Below are 20,754 nucleotides of genomic sequence, written 5' to 3' on the forward strand. Positions count from 1 at the left end.
AAGAGCCACGTTGCGATCAACAGCGCATGCGTTCCGTTTCCTATTTAAAGCAAGGCAGCCGCGGTGGCCTGGCATTCCGGCTTATGCTTTACACGTGGATGGGTGGGACTATTAGGTTGGCTGTTGTTATGGACATTATTATTTCTGTTTTTTGTAGGGGCTTACATGCTGCGTGTTTGAAGTAAAGCTTAGTTGATTATAGTGGTTTTGGAGAGGCGCATTTATGGCACTTTTTAACGTATAAAATGGGAATGGGCACTTCTTTGTGCTTAAATAAAAACGGGGCACTCCCTATTTCTAGTTTCTCAAAAAGATTATTCATTATTTTTTTACAAAAAATACTTCAAATTTTAATTTCTTATAAAATAGATATGCATATTCGTTCATTATATTCAAACAATAATTGGGTAAACTGAACCTAAAATCAAGGATATTTTTCTAATTATTAGGGGTTTTGAAGTCTGTACTAAACTTTGATATCTCATCTTCATTGTTAACCAAATTAATTAGGCTCTTCCATTCATTCCTATGCAGCTTTCTAGCATGAACCATGTTAGTGTTAACATCTTAATTATATTACTGGCAAAATTTATGGAAGTCTACCAATTCTCATTTAAAAAAACACCTTTTTATTTTTCAGATCAAGCCACTATGGCCTGCCATGTTAGTTTTTCTGGCAAGGCAATAGACCAAAGTTTATTTCTCCATATTGAAAGCCTTTTTATGCTTGTGTTCTATTCATCTGTTGTCTCTTCTGCACTGGTGGCTTGTGATTTTTTTTGGGAAAACAATGAACAGTTTCTCCAAAATGCTTGCACACTCAACTCTAATAAGAGCATGCAGTCTCACACTTGAGCTAAATATAAAATTGCAGCAATTGAAAAAGCATTAACAATACTTAATATCTAGATGTGCAGCTATGGCTGCAGCAGTGAGAGGGAAGCAGTACATGTATTTGGTTAGAAATGCATTCCATGTCTACCTTAATATTCAACTTACAGGGAACTGCCACCTGAAAAATTCTAGACTGTGTGCTGTACAATTCAAGAACTCATTCTCTGGTATACATACTCCCAAAAATGGAAGGCGTTCTCATCCCTGCTCTTGGATGTTTCTTAAAAGCTTTATTTCTTGGGCAAATATTTAAGTATCAAGGACTAAAAAATCCTCTCAGAAGGTCTAGTGGAGAAACCATAATTCAAACGTTCTCCTTCTCGCTTTGTTAAAATAATTCCTATACCCCACCTTTTTGCTAACTATATAAAATAATACTCAGCAGCAGTCAAAGAAAACACAAAGCAACTGTAATTGATTAAAACGATTAAAAACCAACACCAAAAGGGATGGGCTGTAAATTATATAAATGCTTGCGGCTGAAATGTGACTTTGAAGTACTTTTAACTGCTGCTTAATTGTGGCTGTTTCATTAATAAAATATTTTATTATTTTATAATTAGACAATATATTAATAGCTGAAGAACAAACCATAGTTCCATAATTTGCACAATAATTTCAGTTTTCAGAGTGGATGGGACATAATTACACACTATGTCTCCAAACAGATTATTTACTTATTTTTATTAAAATGTTACGTCACCTCACGATTTCTGGCATAGTGGTGCTTTACAATATAGAAGCATAAAATTGTTTAAATGGTTTAGCAGGTTAAATACAAGGAAGCTTAGAATTTTAAACACTCGGAATCCACATTAAAATGTAGTAGTAGTTTATTATGGTCACAAGACCAGCAAAGTAGAATAGCACTATGAATACAATGATGTAAAAGCAGTTACAGTTGATTAAAAGTGAAAATTTAAAAAGTAAAATTGAACAAGCCACCAGTCCCCCAAACTGCCCGGGGGCCAGGAACTGAAAAAGCTCTGCAACACCCCCCCCCCCCGCCACATTCGAATTTGTAATGGGGGACCATCAGGGCACGCCCTGCTCCTGTGAATGAGTCTGCTGGTAGTGGGGCACCGCTCTGTTCAGAAAACGTAATTCTGTTCATTGCTGTTCTTTCCAGAAGCTTTTTGCATCAGTCTGGTTTTTTTTCGTTGCTTTTTTTTAAAAAAAAAAATACTGAAGGCAGGGCTTCACTGATGCTTGTTTATGCATATGATTCTGCCTTTACAAAAGAATAAACCAAACAGCATAGCTTTTATGCTAGTAGGCAAAGCTGCTGTGTTAAATATACCTCTGGTTCTAAACCCCAACTGTTCTATTAACTATCCGACTCACCCCTATTTAAACCCCACACACAGGGCCGCACAAAGTTGGTAATAGGCCTGGGCCAGATGAGAAATGTAGGCCCCATTTCAAACTGCTCAAAGAGATTGACTTTGTTGAATGCACCAGTATGAATACAGTGAGAAAGAGTATGATACAATCATGAGTCAAGATGAATGGTCCATTGCTATATGAGCTCTGTATAGTATTGGATATATATCTTCTGCTTATTTGCTATTTGAACGTTTCCCCCCTCACCTTTAGCTTTCTTCTTGGTATTTTAAAACTTTCTAGTAGAGTTAAAGTCTTCATATGGTGACTTTATATACGTCTTTTGAGATTTGTGGGAAATATCCCTATATGATTTCTTAGATGTGAAAAAACCTAATCTTTTTTCCATACACTCTCTTCTAAACAGTCTCTATTTTAATACACGGATGCAGATTTGGATGGCTATTTTAACATGCCTAAACCTGAACAATATAGGGTGTCGCTAGAGTTTCATTTAAGTGTGAAAACGTTTCAGGGAATAGATGCATAAAACTCTGGATTATTAGACCCACTGTGCTTTTAATTTGGTTTTATACATATATTTTAGTTTTCTACTCTAGTTTAATTTTTTGAAGAAAACATTCTATGCTGTATTCTGTGGTTATAGCTGTTGCGATCTGCCCAGAGAGCAGTTACTTTATGCTATTATGTGGTATATAAATGTAATAAATAGAATAAATTGATCTCTTTCTTTCTCTAAGGGAACTTTAAATGTTCCCTTGCAGCTATGACTAATGATTTTACAAATAGTCTTGTCCTCTTCTTCCTCTTTTCCTATGCAACTCCTTAAGGCTTTGTAACACTATGGTTTTCTGATAGCTCTTAAGTAATAGTCTGCTTTTGGCCTGAGGATTCTGACACTACTCTGAAAGCAGTTCTCTTTGCCCTACAGGCATTTGTGTATTTGTGCTGGACAGCATAAAAAACCAGTAATTCCTGGGGGGGAATATTCAATTGTATTCTAGGAACAGAGTTTGAAATCAATGCAAACATTTATATTTAACCCTTAAATGCATTAATTTTTAAAAACAAAAATATTGTTATATTTATATTTAAACTACATATTGTAAAGGAAACTGGACCCAGCCAAGCTGGCCTTCCACTGGATTTTGCACAGATCCCCGGAATAACACACACAGCTCTCCAATCAGAGGGTTAGGCCCGATTTTATTAATCAGGAAAAAGGCAAGGCAATACAGGATTAGCATACTAAAAACATGATACATAAAGATACATTGAACCCCAACACCAGCAAACTAATACATAGTTTCACCTAACATACGTTACCCCGCCAAGACATCCGCCAGCTCAGAACAAAAGGCCCCGCATTTTGTATCCCATTATAGTAACTAAACTACTCTTTCTTCCCCCCACCCTCCGGTTCCCCCCCCCCCCCCGGTGAGGTGTTTCACACTTCTCCTGGATGTTAATTTTCTCAAGGACACTTTGGCCTGGACAGAGCGGAGCCAGGAGCTGCCCCCAACGCCCACGGGCAGCTGGCGATTATCTCTGTTCCTAAAATCAACGACAGGCCATTTACATTTCTTTAAAATCAGCAATTCCGTGTATGACTTAACCCCTTCCTTACACATATTATGGGGGAAATAATTTAAAAAATGTTTTATGATTTTATTAGACAAAAATTATAATTGTAGTTTTGCAACACATGTAGTAAATCCATTACACAAATCATCTTATATATTAATTTTTTTTGAAACAATTTTATTATAACATAAAATTTCACCACACTTTTCACACATTGTTTGGGGAATATCCTTTACATTCTGGCATTTTACACCTGTTCCTCTGGGACCATACGGGCCAATGTTAGCTTTTCTTATATCTTTTTGTAGAACATACTGTGTGGATCCTTGTTTCTTTTTAGCCTGTAGACCCTTTTCGACTCAGGGGCTGCTGTTTGGTCTACCATGTTTTATAAACGGTAAGGAGTGGCCATAGGCACACAACTGCATAACAGTTGAATCAAACCACATTTAAATCAAATTTCAAAACAGTGACTTGTTTTATTTAATAACAATTATAAAGCACTTCAATCAAACAACATAGAATTAGGGAGTCAATAGTGACTTCCCAAACATTACATTGGTAACAAAAATACTGTTTTTAAAGTCCCTACATTGATGTTGTTACAATAGACCGAATCTTTTCTATAACATGAATCCGGCTAAGCGGCCCGTTTCGTGCTGCTTCCTCAGATATACGGTCATTAAGAGTCGCCATGTATGCGCATAAGCCGTGGGGGGTGTTGGTGGGAGATAGCAAGTCCAAATCTTTTAATTATTCGACAGCTTTCTACAGGAATTCTCTTTTGCCCCGGCTAAGAATTTATTAGCTTCTGCTTACTCTGGTCCTCGTCCTCCATGCCACTCCAATCCTCCTCCTCCTGGGGAGCTTTTCTCATAGCCTTGTTGGCTACTTGGAAGGCTGGTCTCCTGGACCCCTTGTGCAAGTGCCTCAAGGAGCTGGGAACTCTCCATCCCACATGTTTTGGAACAGCTCCTTCTTGGCTTGCCCTGGCCGTTGGCAAAGGCTTCTTGCTGTTGTCTTCCAAAGGTGTGTCGGCTCATCGGCCTGGCCTCGTTCAGGCCCAGGCTCCATCAAAGTCTCTTTCAAACTTTCCACCGACTTACGGATTTTCTTACAAAAGCAGATACTTCAAATTTTAATTTCTTATAAAATAAACTAGCTGTACCCTGCCACGCGTTGCTGTGGCTCAGTCTGGTTAAATTGAAAAGAAAGAAAAGACAAAGCGGATGTTTCTAATATGTTTAATTTCACAATGCTTGTGGATATACAATATTTTTAGTTGTTCTATTGTCTGTGTAGATATAGAGATTGTCTGGTTTGCCAACTCCAGAACACGCAACATATAATTGTCCATGTGAGAACTCCAGAACACGCAACATATAATTGTCCGTGTGAGAAGCAATCTGTGTCTAGATCTAAACCGCACAATTCTAAAGATTGGCCCTGAGCTTTGTTGATGGTGATTGCAAACGCCAATCGAATTGGGAATTGCAATCTCTTAAATTGAAATGGTATATCTGTTGGAATCATAGGAATGTGAGGAATGAGGACATCTTTACCTTTGAAAGGTCCTGTCAAGATTGTTCCTTCTATGACGTTGCTCAGTAATTTTTTTACTGCAAGCTGCGTGCCGTTGCAAAGTTTTGGCTGGTTGATATTTCGCAACATGATAATTGGCATGCCGATTTTCAATTGCAGTACGTGCGGTGGCATCCCTGGCAGATCGAGTGAATTCAAAAATTCTGTTGGATAATTAACCGCTTCATCTGCTTCCACAACAGTGTTGATGGACTTGTATGTGACTGCCTTGCTTTGAATGTTAGATTGAATAATGTTAAGTTCGTAGACGTTTTTGTTCTTGGCTGCAAGAATAGCTCGTTCACTCAGCCAATCATGAATCTTATAATTGGTTTGAATATTTGGAAATACTTTTTCAACCAATTCTTCTTTTGACGTCACTAAATTACAAAAGTTATGAGGTAATGAAATTCGTCCTGAGGTCAGATCAACCGGCACCTTTCCGTTCCCAATTTCCAGCAATTGATGTGAGAATATCTCAGCTGATCGATCGTTTTGCAGCTGGACACGTATATTTGTAGTTAATTTTAACGTTGCCACAAAGTAGAGTATTTCAGGCAAGCATTTATTTCATCCGCTGGTGTCGATCGAGGAATTACAGGTAATGTTTGCCTGAAATCTCCTGCAAGCAATATTAATGCATTCCCAAATGGTCTGATGTTTCCACGCAAATCTTGCAATGATCTATCAAGAGCCTAGAGTGATTTTTTGTGTGTCATTGTGCATTCATCCCAAACAATAAGTTTGCATTTTTGTGAAATTTTTCCCATGCCGGATGCTTTGGAAATGTTGCACGTGGGAGTTTCAATGAATTGTATGTTTAATGGCAATTTCAAAGCGGAATGAGCAGTTCTTCCACCAGGTAGCAATGTCGCAGCTATTCTGGACGACGCAAAAGCTAAGGCTATGTCATTTTGGGATCGAATTTACAAACAGCATGCGAAGAAAGAAGCATTCATCTTGATTGGGATGCACGGTGTACAGTCTGCCTATCGTTGTTTCTTTGAATATGCCAGGTTGTCCATTGACTCGCTGTCCTCGTTTGCCTCGTTTATCTCTTCCTTGTTCCTTCCTCCTCTTCAGTTGGATCTTGCTCCCACCAGAAAAGAAGCAAGCAAAACAGGCGTCGGCAGTGTCTGCTCACTGAGGCTGCTTAGCCTGGCCTGCCTGGCACGTGCTCGTTCTCCAGTCTAAATACATTTTTGTTTTTACTTACATAATCTGTGGAAGATAAATACCCCGCCCCCACTCCCCTGCATAACAAATATTAGGGGTGTGATCCGCTTCGCTTAGAATCGGAGCAGCAACAGCGAACTGGGGTGATGCGCCTCCGCCTGAGGCGGAGAAGCGAACCCGGGGGGCTGGAGAAGCGACCATAAGCAAATCGCTTTCTTTAGCCCATAGGATTGCATTGTGGAAAAGATTAGTGGATAGCTTTTTTGTTTTTCAAGCTATCTATTTGAAACTCGCTGTGCTTAGAGAGTCGTGGGTGGGGGTCATTTTGAGCCTATTTTCCTCTGGCTGCAATACATAGTAAGGCAAAAGTAATTAAGGCTCTAGCCGCCCTGTAGTTGTAGAAAAGATATTGGATTTTTTGTATTGGCTTAAGGTCTAGATCTGTGGGTTTATCATGAAGAGATGCTGTTACCCTGTTTCCCCGAAAATAAGACAGTGTCTTATATTAATTTTTGCTCCCAAAGATGCGCTAGGTCTTATTTTCAAGGGATGTCTTCTTTTTCCATGAAGAAGAATACCTTCTATTACAGCGAGGGGCAAAACTGGAAGTAGGTCTTATTTTCGGGGGATGCGTTATATTACAGCGAGGGGCAAAACTGGAAGTAGGTCTTACTTTTGGGGGATGTCTTACTTTCGGGGAAACAGGGTAGTTGGATAAAGTGTTCCTTATGCGCCTGCTGTGTTTGAATACCCAGAGGCTTTGGGTAATTGATGAAAACCAGATTTTGCTTCATTAATTGTAACCGCCAGACAGCATTTATCTCAATGTCATGTGTATGTATTGACAGTTTTTTCCCCCTTTTAAAGGGGGAGGGTTTTTGCCTAAGCACACTGACATGAAAGGAAGGCTCACTGGACTTCCTTCTAAGTAGACATGTCTAGAATGTGCACTGCATGTCTCCTTCCCACGTTCTCAGGATCACTGCATTCAACATTTTAGTTGTACACATTCAGCACTGATTCTTATTTGTTTCCATAAAACACACACACACACACTCACACATCTTAAGTCCACAATCCTGAAAGGAGCAGGCATGTATATAAGGGAATTGTTGCATGAAGACAACTGCGGAAACAATGAAGTTCAAGAGATGAAAAGAAATGTGATGAGGTGCACTGGGGTAGGCACACCATCATACTTGAACAACAAAAATATAATTAGCTAAACCAACGTCTCCTTAATTTGAATGCTGGGACCGGGGGCAAGGAGGGAAAGAAGCGTGCAGATAACTGCCCCAGTGCTGCAGTTAGTGAGAAAACTGCTCATACCAGGATGTTCCAGCGGTACATAAAAAAAGGCACCAAGTTTTGGATTGGAGTCAAATCGGAATATAATTAACATAATAACGAATATATGCTATTATCTCCTGCGAAAATTGGCTAAAGCTGTCCAGACATTTGGGGATGGATCCAGTTTATTTTAGCTGAACTTACATCCCACTGAAATCAATGAAAGAATGTATTCACAACTTCAGTGAAGTGCCCTTGATTTCAATGGGATAGAAATTCAACTGACTTAGTCTGCATGCAACCCTTTGTCTTCTAGTTCATAGCCATATCCTCTGCATTTCATTATGAGATCAGCTGCTACTTTATCATGGAATGGCAAACAATCCAAAAATATAATTTGTGATTAGTCTAAATTTAGGTTGCCTATGTTCTATCAGCTATAGTAACTAGTCTTGGCATCTGAGAAGCCAAAGAAGTCTGGGTTTTATTATTGATTTGATTTATTACAATATTTATACCTTTCCTCTCAGTTAAAGATCCCCAAATGTTTAGTCTGGAGAAAAGAAGATTGAGGAGAGACATGAGATCACTATTCAAATACTTGAAAGGTTGTCACACAGAGGAGGGCCAGGATCTCTTCTCGATCTTCCCAAAGTGGAGGACATGGAATAATGGGCTCAAGTTACAGGAAGCCAGATTCTGGCTGGACATCAGGAAAACTTCCTGATTGTTAAAGCACTAACAATGGAACCAATTGCCTAGAGAGGAGGTGCGCTCTACCACACTAGAGGCCTTCAAGAGGCAGCTGGACAGCCATCTGTCAGGGATGCTTTAAGGTAGATTCCTGCAATGAGTAGGGGGTTGGACTCGATGGCATTATAGGCCCTTTCCAACTCTACTATTCTGTGATTCTAAAGCATCAAACAGTATAATGTAACAAAACTGACAGTCAAATTACAAACAATCTAAGCAGATAAAACAGATAAATGGGCACAAGTGAATGTGCAGAGATGGCATTGTTTAGATGCAAACTGCGCATGCTCCAAACCTTGAAATCATTTGTGGACTTAGTACCGAATTCGTAAAACAATGGTTCAGGCACACTGCAATGATGAGCGTCACAAATGGACAGGGTTTGACCAGTGAACTGGCTAATTACAAAATTAATCTGAGTCACTATATATCTCCGATTAATGTGGAAGCTGGAAAGAACCAGCTTATGACTGAACATGCTCAAAAGAGACATGGACTGAAAATAGCCTGATCCATCCATCCAAAACCTTGAACTCTTTGAATCTGATGGAGAAATGACCTACACAGATGCACACAGTTAGTGCTTTCAGCCAGCTCTAGTGCTCTTATTTCATCTGTCCTCCAGGCCTTCATTTGATATAGGGCCAACAACTGTGTTTATATTATGTGCTTGCTATCCTACTTGCATGTCCTGTATTCAAATACAAGGCAATGGTGGGAGACAGAGATGAGAAGACAACAATACATAGTGTAAAGGAGGCAAACAGTAATCTCCTATTTGTGTCTCTCTCTCCCCCACCTCCTTTACTTTATTTTCAGGGAGCAAATTTAGATCAATTTAAATATCTACTGTATTTTCCGGCGTATAAGACGACTGGGCGTATAAGACAACCCCCAACATTTCCAGTTAAAATATAGAGTTTGGGATATACTCGCCGTATAAGACTACCCCTCTTCCAACGCACACCAAATAAAAATTAAAAAAACATCAGATTTAGTGTCACTACATAACTGTTTTGGCGATGCTCATTCACATGTCTGCTATATGTTTTTTGAGTTCTGGCCAATGTGGGGTGCCTCTTTTTTTTTAAAAAAAATTATTATTAGTTTCGCATCTTAAAATACAACAACATAATACTAATTAAACATGTAAATCAAAACATAAATTGCTTACAATTCCACATTTATAATTATCATTTTTACATAATCACATAACATAAGTGCTCCCCTCCACCTTTCGGGATCTATTCCTGCTTCCAAAATCTCATTGTTTCTTCTGGTGGTGGTTTTCCACCCCCTTTGCAGAATACATATTCTAGGAACTGTTTCCAAATTTCCTCAAATTCATTTACGTTTGTTATACCTTTTCTTAACTTTATATTGCATGTCAGTTTGTCATTAATAGCTATATCCCAAATTTCCTTATACCACTCTTCAATATGATAGTCTCCTTGAACTTTCCAGTTCCTAGATAAGATTAACTTTGCTGCTGTCAACAAATTTGTTATTGATTCTTTAGTCTCTTTATTACACTTTAAATTTCCATATGATGATAGTAATGCCACTGTAGGTGTCTCTTCGATCTATTCCAACAATTTTTTTTATTTCAATTAACACCATTTCCCACAGTTTTTTTCACAAATTTGCATTCCCACCACATATGCAAATACGTTCCTTTCCCCCCACATCCTCTCCAACAATTGGCTGAATTTGTCTTATTCTGTTTAATCTCACCGGGGTCAGATACCACCTCCATACAATTTTATGATAATTTTCTTTTATTCTCACAGACATGTTTCTCAACACTCTTTGTCTCCATATTCCCTCCCAACTCTGCTGCCCTATCTGCACCCCAAACCAGTTTCCCCATTTTTTCTATCTCCCTCTTTTCAACAATCAATCAATCAATATACCTTTATTGGCATAATACAACTACAAACCATACAAAAATAAAATAAAATAAAATCTTAACATCCTCCAGACAAACTAGCACTCTACGTTGTGCAATTCAGCCAGCTAGCATAGTAGACAGTACTAATCTCCCTGCTAATTCCATCATGCCTCTGGGTGTAGCTCCTGGTCTTTGGTAAGTCATTACATAATGAGCAAATAATGCAACATTTTCAAGCATTTCCCCTCCCCCTGCAGATAATAGGGTCCGTATAATGTCAGATCCCGCAGATCCTTGACAATTTGATAAGATCTTTTCCAAATATCTCTGCCGTTGGCATACGTGAAGAGGACAGTGCAAAAATATATGTTCCAGGGTCTCAATACAACCCCCACTACATAAACATAGCCTAGCTGAATATGGTATACCTCTGAACCGCCCCGTTAGTAATGCAGAGGGAAGGGCATTGCACCTGGCTAACAAACGCTCTTCTTAATTGCGGGTTGTGCAGCAGCTGTAAGTAAGGTGCCATTTTACCAGGCTTAACAGGCAGATGGAGATGTAGTGGGGAGCATGAAGTATTTGCCGCACTGTTGAGTTCCTGGTACTCGACATCTAAAGTTCTTTCTCTAATGACCCTGAATGCTTCAGTTTGGTTTAACATACCCAGATTTAAAAGGTCTAGTCCAAGCAAGTTTAATTTGGCATAGAAGTCTAACATCCCTGAACACAAAACTGAATCGGAGAGGAGTTGAAAAATCAGGCTACCACTATCTGCTTTATAGAGGATGCCAATCTGGTATTTCGCAATCCTCAACCAAGCCTGTGTGTTTAGCCTTACAAGTCCAGTTTCAAGGCACAGAGCAGCGTACGGGACACAGCACGGCATGCCTAGTATCTTCCGTAGAAAGACCGATTGAAGACGTTCCAAGGCTGGGCCCAATGCCTTGGCCCATACTGGAATACCATACAAGGCTTGAGTAACCACCTTAGCTTTATAAACCGTAATGGCTGCTGGTACATAGCGGTTACCCTGGGAGTAATAAAACCTTGAAATTGCCGATGCTGAGAATTTAGCCCCACTCTCCACTGCATGGCGGTGGCATGACCATGCCTGATTATAATGAAACATAATTCCCAGATATTTAAACCACCGCACTTGCTCGATCTTGTTACCCTTACAGGTCCACTTATGAGGGGACCACCTATTAGCAAAGACCATAATTTTGGTCTTGTTATAGTTTATCTCCAGCTTATTGGTTATTAAATATTCAGTAGTTCTATTTAGCAACCTCTGGAGGCCAACTCGGGTACGTGAAATAAGGATCATGTCATCCGCATATAAGAGAACAGGCACCCAGCTATTCCCCAGCTTTGGGCAATGGCTATTAACATTCTTCAGAGCTGGAGGTAGGTCATTCAAAAAGAGATTAAAAAGTAAAGGTGCCAACACACAGCCCTGCTTAACCCCTCGGTTAATAGAGCATTTTTGAGATAATTCCCCTGATCCTGGACAACGAACCCTACATGTTGTATTAGAGGAAAGGGATTTTAGTAGAAGTCTCCTGTCAATTCCTTGTTGAGTAAGTTTAACCCACAGCAGTTCTCTATTAACTGAATCAAAAGCCCCTTTTAAATCAATGAAGGCAACATACAGTCTGGCCTTGGCTATCTTCACCTGTTTATGAATAAGATGGGAGAGGATCAGGCAGTTTTCAATTGTGGATTTCCCTTTCCGGAAACCCATCTGTTCAGGACCCAGAATGGATTGAGAATTTACCCAGATCTCCAACTTATTATTTAAATATCTTGCATAGATTTTGCCAATAACTGACAGTAAACTAATTGGGCGATAGTTAACCGGAAGATCAGGATCTCCCTTTTTAAATATAGGCACAATTATTGCAGAGATCCAGTCTTTGGGGAGATATCCAGAGTTATTAACCTTTGTGAAGAGAGGTGCCAGAAGCTGAGCCCACCAGTCCTGATTACAATTAAGAAGCTCGGCAGGTATTCCATCAGGCCCAGGAGCCTTCCCAGGTTTTAAAAAACCAATTAACTGGCAAATCTCCCCTGGGTCCACCGGTGGCCATTTAGGGATCCCGGAGTTAGGCAGATCTAAGTCAGTAACCTGGGCGAGGCTACTATCCAAAAAAGTCTCCTCAAAATACTCCACCCAAACATTGGGGGCAATTTTTGCCGAATCTCCTCCCGGTAACCTTAATGATCCTGTGACTATTTTCCAAAATAACCTGCTGTTTTTTGTTAATACAGCTTGTAATAATTTCTCCCATCGATCCTGATAGAACCTTTGTTGCTTGGCTATCATTAGCTTGCCTAGATCTTTTTTTGATTCCGAGTATTGCAGCAAAAGGCTGTGGTCATTAGAAGGTCTGAAATCCTTATACAACTCTCTAATTTGTTTCTTGGCATCCTTGCACTCTTGGTCGAACCAGGATTTCCTATATCCTAAATCCCCACTACTTGATGGTCTCATTTCCTGTCCTAGTTTTAAAAGGAGTTGATTAATCAAAAGTTCATACTTGCTTATTATATCTATATTCTTTTCTCCACTGAGAATGCCATCAATCAGCTCCTTACAACAGGGTTGCTTAATTAATTGGTGGAATTTTCCAGAGAGGCTGCTGTCCCAGCGAATTTTATAACCATACTCTGAGCCAGTTTCCCCTCTCGGGGCTGGGTCTGTATTAGGACTAATGCAGTCCAGGACCAGAATTAGTGGGAGGTGATTTTGATACATATGGTTTCAGTTAGTTAGAGATCAACATATAATCAACAACACTCGCACCTCGGCCAGAGACGTACGTGAACTCTCCTGAATTTGGAAACTCTTCTAGGCCGTTTAACCAAAACTTATTGAGGGCAACACTAAATTTAGCCAAGCTAATTCCAGCGCTATTATGTACAGGATCCTTAGATTGTCTTTTGAACCAGCAAATCGGGGGAAGAAGCTCCTCATCTTCGACCTCCAGTGCTTTTAAGAAAATCTGCCCAGAGTGCCCCGTCCTAGCATTCATATCCCCCATAATAATCAATTCTGCTACCGTGTATTTACTTTCTAGATCCTCAATACAGACCAGAAGGTCTTCCCAGTATTGGGATTGCTGGTCAGTGTTAAGGGGTGATGGGACGTACACATTTACACAGATTAATTGGACATCCAGCAAAGCTATAGATGTAGCCTGCACTTTACAGGAGCCCGAGATTATCTCCATCTGTCTTGATTTTAAATGTTTGGAAACACACGTAGCCAAGCCCACTGATGGACGCCCCTTAGAACTAGATCTTAATGCTTGGCTAGAATATACATTGTATCCTGCAATACATATCTGTTCCTGGGCCCACATCTCTTGCAATACCATTATATCAAAGGTCCTAATATATTCCAAAAACTCATTATCTTTTTTTTTTTTGGCCCAGCCTGCAATGTTCCATGAGATAATTCTCAGGGGCTTATGAGGTGGGGTAGTTGCCACAGGACGCCCCACAAGTCAATTTTTACCTTGTGACAGAAACTCAATTTCTAAAGGCATTAAGGATACACAAGGCGAACGAGTTAAAACCGAAGGGGCTAGATAACCCCTTATATTGCTGACAGATGTTGAGTCAGGCAGTTCTGGCAAGGGTGTAGATTTTGGGTGATGAATAGATACCGTTGCCATTACTGGAGCTGATCCCTCCAGGTCTCTTGGCAATGATGACATAGGTGTTAGATGCTGTGCTTCATTCTGAATGGTATCCATAACTGGTATATCCACTATGATTCGAGGCAGCCCACCAGGCAAGGACTCCCGTATGGACTCAGAAGGGGATGGCAAATCCTTGATGTTGCCTATGGTATCCAGCCTGACTTGATCCAGTTTCATAGTGGTAGATAGTTGACCTGCCCTCAATAGCTCCTTGGGGGCTCTTATTGCTACTTGAGCTAAATTGTCGCATCCAGATTGAAATTCCAGAATTGGAGCCTGTGCTGGCCTCCCTGTTAGGTTTTCCACCACACTCTGAACTGTAGTACAACCTTCATCCAAACGTAAGGGCAATTCTTTACTCAGCTCAGTCAGAGCGTTATTATTCACGTGAACACTGCACTCCTCTACCATCAACTCCTGCTGGATAGGAGATGTTCCCCCATTTTGGGAGGGAGCCACAGCCAAGGTTGAAGATTTATTTAAAAAATCAAAATTAGAATTATCAGCTGGGCAGAGGAGGGGATTTCCTTGTGCACTCTCCATAACTGGACTCGCCTCCATCTCCTCCTCTTCCTCCACTGCCAACCCTATTTCAACGGGCTTCTTTGCTGAGGTTACAGACATCAGTTTTAATTCATCTTGTATCTTAGTTAGATTTGCCTCCAAGTGGAGAATGTTTCCTTCTATCTTGAACGGATCATCCCGCAATTTCTCATCCCAGCCAGTACAATCTGGCACGCCTCCTTCGGAATTAGGTCCACCACATTCCGCATGTTTTAGGACAAGACTGACAGGAACTGGGGTAGTTGAACAAGGGACAAGTCTCTCCGCTCTAGGCACAGATCCACAGTTGTTCAGAGAGGCTGACAGCGCCGGCACTGGGCCTGAATCAACAAAAACCCTCCTTGTCAAAATGCCAAAGGAGCACAGCAGCCTTCTCATTTTAAACAGCATAGAGGGAATAGTCGGTTTAACAAAGGTCAAAACTAGCCTAGACAGATGGTAAGGTCCAGGCAATCTCTCAACAGATTGTAAATCAACCTGACTCTCCTCCACTCTCAGGAGTCTACTCAGAGATTCCCTTATAGTTCTTTTATTTCTCCATCGGTCCCTATTCATTTGATTATCCTCTACTTCAAGTGAGATCTGCTTAGCTGATAGAGATCGAGAGAAGGCGAAGTTTGGCATTTTCCTCAGTCCTCTTGGTTAGCAATTAGACTCATGTCCTCTACACTTGGCGAGGTTTGTTGCTTTGTAGCAATATTGTTAGTATTAGTACAAACCTTAGCGCATGGAGTAGTATCAAGATGTTTAAGAAGCAGTTCTTGGTAAGAGTTAATTTTTGCTGTTATTTGCTTCTGGTTTCATAAAATAATTAGGAGTGTATTCCCATTTAAAACACATTGTTCCCCCATTAAAGTTATCAAAGAATTAAAATTTATCATCAATCCTTCCCTCTGCTCTGGATGTTGACAAATATCTGTGTCTTTATATATTTGCCAGTCCGTAGGTTTCTTAAGTTGTTTGGGGGAGATAACATCATGAGGTTCAGAGAAGACTGTCTTAACACCTTCTCCCTGAGTCGTAAATCCAAACGCTTCATTGTGTGGCAACGCCTTATCGGCAGCTCCCACATCTGTCTCCACAGCATCCAACTCAATTACTGCCTCTGAGTTTGAGCTCTCAGCCACGGGTTCGGTCCAAAACGACAGATCTTCCAAGCAGAGTTGTTTTGCTGCTTTGTTCCTCTGATAGACCTGCCCAGACAAAGCTCTCTGCCTCTTCTTCCTCTTCCCCATTTCCAGTGTTGTTCCAAAATTCAGAATAAAATAGAAGCAATTATAAAAAGCTGAGGAATACAGTTACCTTCTCTGCACTAGTTCCAGGTAGAGATAGGAGATAAAATAGCAGTAAAAATAATTAAAACAATGTGATAAAAAGAGATAAAAGGACGGAGCTGAGAATGCAGCTTATGCTCCAGTCGCCATCTTAGAACCGAAACCTTTCAACCAAAATTCTATATATTTCACTTGTTAAACCTTTTATCCTTTTATTTTCTTCTTTTTCTTTCTCAATTTCTTTCTTTAAAATCAGCTCTTCAAATTTCGTCATTTTACTGCACTTTCCATTATCTCTTACCCATTTTTTCGACCATTGCTCCAATTGGCAATAATTTAACCAAGTTAAGTTCTCCCCCTTAAACATCTCTTCTAATTTCCCACCTGTTTTCGTCTCTCTCAACCAATCTTTTAACCTCATTATTTTTTTCTCTATTAAAATTTTGCTCAGTCTCTTTTAAATTCCCAGGGAAATGCCTTAACACTATCACAGGTGTTAATGGAGATATACTCGAAAATAACTCCTTTTTATGTGATCGCCAAATTTCCCAATGGTTTTTCAAAAGAGGGTTTTCTATTTCTTCCCCCCTCTTTTTACTACACTCTCTAAAAAATAAATTTTCCAGTTGCCATTCTTTATCCGTTTTTGTTGCATCTTCCAACCAATCTAATTCCCCTACTCCTATAATACCTTCTACTATATGTCTTAACCTGTTGGCTGTATAGAATTCCTTTATATTGGGAAGTCCCAATCCTCCTTTCTTCTGTGCTAAGTACCACCACTTTTTATTTATTCTTGCTTTCCTATCCCCATTACAATAATTATTTATAATGTTCTGCCAACTTTCAATCTCTTTTTCCGATGTTCTTATTGGTAACATTCTAAATATAAAATTAAGCTTTGATACTATTTTCATTTTTACTAATGCTATTCTCCCAAACCACGATAAATTTAACCTTTTATATTTTTCTATTTTGTCTATAACGTCTTTTTTCAACTTATTTCATCTCATTTTTTCATTTATTGCATTTTTATACCGCCCAATACTCGAAGCTATCTGGGCGGTTTACAAGAGTTAAAAACTACAATATTTAACAATGTACAAATCAACAATATCACAATATTCAAAATATACTAAATACGCATGTACAGCAAAACAAACCAGGTAAGGAAAAAAAAGCCTTCAGCTCCAGCCTTGCTTTAATGTCTCCAGGTGGGGGGGAGCAGGTGGAATAGCTCCCCCTTGATGGTTCAGCATTTCTCCCCCAGAAGCAGCACCTCCCAGCCTTCAGCTCCAGCCTTGCTTTAATGTCTCCAGGTGGGGGGGGAGGGGAGCAGGTGGAATAGCTCCCCCTTGATGGTCCAGCATTTCTCTCCCAGAAGAAGGTTCCTGCTTCTGGCTGGCACGGCTCCTCACTATTCACCTCCGTGGCCCAAGCCTCTTCTAATGAAGTCCAGCGAGTCTCCAAGGCTTTTAATGCTGCTCCTACTGCCTCTGTCCATGCACTGCTGGGTACAGATGTTTCATTGACTGCCACAGGGGTTGGCCGATGTTTTGCCAGGTATTCGTTCGTTTCTTGAAGAAGCTCAGTAGAGCTTAAATGGTTCTGTGTCCTAAAAACATGTGAGCAAGTTACAACCCTGTGAGGTAGGTTAAATAGGGGAGACAGCTAGTTTATGTGAAGGATATGGGATCTGTGAAGTTACTGCTGAGTCTTAATTGTGCCTGTTTTCCTGTTGGTAGTGAGTTATGGTTGAGATTGGTAGATAAGTATTGGTTATGTAAATTCTCCTTTTTCTAACTCCTCTAAATTTTTAGTTCTTTTAATTCCCAAATACTTAATCTGTTCTTTAACTCTCAATCTCTGTTCCTTACCTTCCCATTCTTTCAATTCTTTTTTTAGTATAATTAAATGTCACCATTTCTGATTTTAACCAATTTATTCTTAATCCAGTAACTTCTTCAAACTCTTTCAAATGTTGTTTAATTCTTTCCATTATCTCAAGTGGATCCTTAACAGTTAACAACGTATCATCTGCAAACATATTTAATTTTACTTCTTTTTTCAAACCTACTCCTTCTATAATCCCATCCTCTCTTATCGCATTTGCCAACAATTCCATAACCAGTATAAATAGGACCGGCGAGAGTGGGCATCCTTGCCTAGTTCCTCTGGCCAGTTGTATCTTTTCTGTAATCCCATCATTTATTACAACTGAAGCTGTGTTTTGAGAGTATAATTGTTCTATTATACTTTTAAATCTGTCTCCAAATCCCAATCTTGTTATTACAATCTTTAGTGCTTGCCAGCTCACACAATCGAACGCCTTAAATATATCCAGCGCTATTCCCGCTTTTATCTCTGATTTCTTTACTTCCCACGTCATACGTCATATTTATTACTCTTCCCACTAAATTATGCATTTGTCTACCTGCAACAAAACCACACTGATCCTCTCCAATATATTTCCCTATGAAAGTATTCATCCTCCTTGCCCCAAGATAGCTGAGAATTTTTGTGTGTCCTGATTTATTAAAGAGATAGGCCTATAAGAACCAGGGATTGTCAAATCCTTATCTGGTTTTGGAATTAATATAATTAAAGATTGTTCCCAAGATGGTGGTATCTTCTCTCCTATTATTCCATTATATAATTTCAATAATTTTGGTATCAACATATTTTAAAAAGTTTTATAGTACTCCGATCCCAGTCCATCTAACCCGGGAGATTTACCCCCTTTCAATTTCTCAATAGCTTCTTCAATTTTACTTTGAGATATAGCCCTTTCCATTAATTCTCTATCCTCCCTTATCAATCCCCTCTTTATATACCTATCTATATAATTCTCCATCCTCATCCTATTTGTATCCCTTCCTTTATACAATTCTTGATAAAATTCCTGAAATACCTTTATTTTCCCTTTCATAGTACAATACAATTTCCCCAACTTATCTTTTACTATTCCAATTGAATTCTTTGATTATTTTTTTTGTGTGAGCCTCGCCAGCACTTTAGAATTTTTATTACTATTCTCAAAAAACTCTCTTTTCAAATAGATTAGATTTTTCTGTACTTCTTCTAGATTTATATTTTCTAATTCCTTTTTCTTTGCTTGCATTTGTATTAATATTTGTTTATTCCTACTTTGTAAAAATTCTTTCTCCAACTTCTTAATTTCCTTCTCTAAATTTTCCTGTATTACATTTTGTTGCCTCTTTAAAGTACACATTTCTCTAATGCAAATCCCTCTAGTCACAGCTTTCATTGTATCCCACGCAATTGACATTGAAGTTCCTCCCTTTTCATTAATTTCCCACATTTCTGACAGTTCTTTCTGCATTTTCTCCACAACCTTCTTATATTTTAAAATCCTAGTATTCAACTTCCACCTTTTCGCTTCTCTGTAGTCTCTTTTAATTGTAAAATCTAAACTTACTAATGCGTGATCTGTTACTTTAATTACCCCTAATTTCATATTACAAACCTTGGTTGCCAATTCCTTCAAGACAAAAATATAATCTATTCTGGAGTAAGATTTGTGGACTGGGGAGTAATAGGAATAGCCTGGATCCCCACCTCTGACTAACCGCCACCCATCAATATAATCTTTTTCTTTTATCATTTTATTTAAAATTGTAATATTATTTCTCTTTTCAAATCTAGTGGGATTAGACCTGTCCATCCTATTATCCAATACCATATTAAAAACTCCAGCTATGATAACACTCCCTTTTTTAAAACCCTCTATTTCCCTAAATAATACTTTAAAAAAATCTTTTTGTCTCTCATTTGGGGCATAGACGTTTATTAATGTATAATATTTACCTTCCATTTGTCCTTTTATCATTATATATCTACCTTTCTCATCCTTTTGTATCTCCTCTATATCAAATCCGCTTCTCTTTGATATTATAGCCACACCATTTTTTTTGAAGTCCCCAGAGACTTTTCATATAATACTGACCATTTCAGTCGTATTTCATTCGTGCCATCCTTCCCCTGGTGAGTTTCCTGCAGAAAGATAAAGTCAGAATCTTCTTTGTTTAATAATTGCTCAATCCTTTGACATTGAGTGTTGAAATCCGAATTTTCTTACCCATATTCATTTTTCTTTCTTTTAGATCCCTTATACACCCCCATATGAACAACAATAACAAAATTTCAAACATATAACATAACCCCCTTTCCCCCCACAACCCCTCCCCCCTCTTCCCTTCCCCCTCCCCCATTTCTATTCCCCCCTCTAATTCTCCGTAAGCCTAATGCCCTGGTCATGGCTATACCCTTGGGGGGGGGGAAAGGAGCCCACGGTCCCCCTCCGGCAAGCCTCTATTTTAACTATTCATACTTTATTATTATTATTATATTTTGACAAGAAAAATTTAATTTCAACTTGTGCCAGGACTTTCTTCTCCTTCCTCTTGGGATAATGATTCAGCATCCATCCCCAGGCTTCTCAGCAGCTCCAATCCTTGATCCAACGAGGTTACTCTGTATTGTTTTCCATCTTGCGTAAACCTCAAAAACACTGGGTACCCCCAAGAATAAGCAACACCCTCCCTTCTAAGCTTTGCTGTAATCAACTTAACACTCCGCCTCCAGCTGATGGTTTGCTGACACAGATCATTGTAAATTTCCGCTGTTGACTCTTGAAACTTCAATGTTGCAACTGATCTTAATTTCTTCATAA

Source organism: Elgaria multicarinata, chromosome 2 (assembly GCF_023053635.1).
Source record: "Elgaria multicarinata webbii isolate HBS135686 ecotype San Diego chromosome 2, rElgMul1.1.pri, whole genome shotgun sequence".
Lineage (NCBI taxonomy): Eukaryota > Metazoa > Chordata > Lepidosauria > Squamata > Anguidae > Elgaria > Elgaria multicarinata.